Source organism: Salvelinus sp. IW2-2015, linkage group LG12 (assembly GCF_002910315.2).
Source record: "Salvelinus sp. IW2-2015 linkage group LG12, ASM291031v2, whole genome shotgun sequence".
NCBI lineage: Eukaryota > Metazoa > Chordata > Actinopteri > Salmoniformes > Salmonidae > Salvelinus > Salvelinus sp. IW2-2015.
The window spans coordinates 5,099,836-5,103,023 of NC_036852.1; the positions used below are offsets into that span (position 1 = coordinate 5,099,836).

Genomic DNA, 3,188 nt, shown 5'->3' on the forward strand with positions numbered 1-3,188 from the left:
ATAGAAATAGAATTGCTCAAATGTCCTCCGGACCACAGCAATTTGACGGGCCCCTCAAAGTTCATTCTAACTCTATGATCTCTGCAAGGCGTCTGGCTGTCTGTCCAGGACGGAGGGGGGACACAGTGGAACTCACTGCGGATCTCCTGTCCCCACAAAGGATCATGAGAGGGATAACTAGGGGTTAGCCAGGGCTGAATGGGGAGACAGAGGACAGCTGCTTAATGGGGAGACAGAGGACAGCTGCGGGGCCCAGAGCAGACTTTGGCACAGCATGCCACCCTTTCTCTCTCCTCCATCTTTAGAGGCTTGAGTCATCTTTCCCCTGTATCCCAGAGCTACACATTGTGTTTTACTAGCATAGGCATACATTGTTGTGTATTGTTCTTACTGTACACCAGCTAGGATTTTTGGACCAATTGCATGATATAAAATTCAACTGTATGAGTACACCTAGCATTTAAATAAGTATTCATTGATACAATAAGTATTTGAGGCAACCCACTGGGCATAGATGTCAATTCAACGTCTATTCCATGTTGGTTCAACGTCATTTTATTGAACCAGTGGGAACTATTTAGTTCCCAGTGGGAACTATTTACATTTCTGGCTGATTACCAGTTTAAATGTGAAGCTCTTACGCTACAGCTGTATTCTCAGCTGACGCGACAGCTCACCAAAGCAGCTGATTGCGTAACCGATTTACTCCCGCAGACCTCATTCTCAAAGTTGTCATTGTGACTTTAATTTTGGTCCATTGCTTGAACCACGGAGAWACTTTTATTTCAGCTACGTTCGTACATTATAGTGAGCCTTGTATGCCGTAGTCTAGTGCATTATGTCATTACATTACAATGACCTTTTGGTCTCATGGTTATTGAGACCAATGCACTATTAAAATACATCACATGCTGATCAAAATCAAATCACATTTTATNCGTCTATTCCATGTTGGTTCAACGTCATTTCATTGAACCAGTGTTTCCCCAGTGGGAACTATTTACATTTCTGGCTGATTACCACTTTAAATGTGAAGCTCTTACGCTACAGCTGTATTCTCAGCTGACGCGACAGCTCACCAAAGCAGCTGATTGCGTAACCGATTTACTCCCGCAGACCTCATTCTCAAAGTTGTCATTGTGACTTTAATTTTGGTCCATTGCTTGAACCACGGAGAWACTTTTATTTCAGCTACGTTCGTACATTATAGTGAGCCTTGTATGCCGTAGTCTAGTGCATTATGTCATTACATTACAATGACCTTTTGGTCTCATGGTTATTGAGACCAATGCACTATTAAAATACATCACATGCTGATCAAAATCAAATCACATTTTATTTGTCACGTGCGCTGAATACACCTTACCGTGAAATGTTTACGTACAAGAACTTAACCAGCAATGCTGTTTTAAGAAAATGTAGTTTAGAAATGATTTACTAAATAAACTAAAGTTAAAATATATATATATATATATGAACACTGTAACAGTGAAACCAATTTTTCAGTCAGGGGAAAAACTTAAATTTAAGTCAAATTTTCACTCAGTCTCCCATTGACATCAATGCATGGAAGTTAAGATTCACCAATCAGTGATGCTACTTTACTTGAAGACACTGGGTGACTGTAAATGTTTATGTCCTCTTTTACAGGCAAGAGAGCAAAGGGAGAGATTTGATCCAAAATGGCGGAACGCTATGACTGCCATTACTGCAAGGAGTCCCTGTTTGGGAGGAAGTATGTGCTCAGGGAAGAGAACCCCTACTGTGTGAAGTGCTACGAGAACCTGTACTCTAACASCTGTGAAGAGTGCAAGAAGTCCATTGGCTGCAGCAGCAGGGTAGGTGGACCACTTCCTGAATGTGGTGGTGTAGGGTTTACCAGTACCCACATTTGCTATTCCATGATAGGTTGTATTCCTTCCTACTAGTATTCACTTCATTTCTATGGCCCAGATGTTAAACAGAACTTGMAATTAGAACAGGAGTCGATGGAATTAAWACACKAATACCCCAGACCCAGGCACAGTCATTGACCTAGAGGGACACAGGACATACCACTATGCACTGACTCTCAGCACACATGCACTCACTCATGCACACACGCACGTAGCTATTTAAGCACATGTTGTCACACATCCATTGTCACCACGCCTCCAGCCAGATAGGAGTTGAGTTTGAGGTCACTGCCATGGCAGACCACTAGAACACAGGCATGAATCTTAACAGACTGGTGGGCCTTAGATTCAGTCAAAACCAACGATGTCCATTATCCAGAAAAGGAGGCACCGAGTTGAACGGAGATACACCTGACCCTGACTCTCTGTCCCTCCTCCTTCTTCAGGACCTGTCCACAAGGAACCGCCACTGGCATGACGACTGCTTCCACTGCCTTCAAGTGTAGCTGCTCCCTGGTGGACAAAGCCCTTCTCCACCAAGGATGACCACTGCTCTGCACCGCAGTGCTACTCCAACGATACTCCTCCAAGTGCCACGAGTGCAAGAAGACCATCATGCCAGGTAAGAAATGTCTGGCCTACAGAGGGGAGTCAGTGAATTGGGCTTTCAGTTGAGATTTGGTCAGTTACACAATCTATTGGTACTGGTAAGGAAACTACTGGAAGGGGAAAGATGACAGATTGACCAGACATCAACAGAGTTGAGGTTTGAGTAGGATTTGGCTACTAGAAAATCTATTTGGTGCAATCATGGATGCCAAGTTTCTACCTCCTTGGACCTGTGTTAGGAGTTTAGTAATGAATGATGTCGTTGCAGCAGTCAAGCGGGACAGTGGATGGTCTGTCACAGTTTGGTGGAGCCAAGCTCACGACCACTACTGGTATCATTATTCAATGTGTCACACTGGAAGATCCAGTCTGGTGTAACCTGATTTTCCTGTTTCTCTCTCTCTCACTTCCCCTCTCTCTCTCTCCCACTTCTCTTCTCTCTCTCCATCTCTCTCTCACTTCCTCTCTCTCTCCTCTCTCTCTCTCTCTCTCTCTCTCTCACTCTCTCTCACGCTCTCTCACTCCCTCTCTCCCCCTCTCTATCGCTCTGCTCTTCACCTCTCCCCAGCTTCCCTCCCCTCTTCTCTCTCTTCTCTTTTTCTCCTCTCTTGTTTGCAGGGCTCCAAGAAAGATGGAGCCATAAAGGGCAACAGCTGGCATGAAGACCTGCTTCACTTGCCAGCG

General features: G+C 44.6%; 1 pseudogene; it reads left to right on the top strand.

The window, feature by feature from the left end:
• Positions 1-1,652: 1,652 nt before the first annotated feature.
• LOC111970915 (four and a half LIM domains protein 2-like) overlaps positions 1,653-3,188 on the top strand; it is a 13,905-nt pseudogene continuing 12,369 nt past the window's right edge.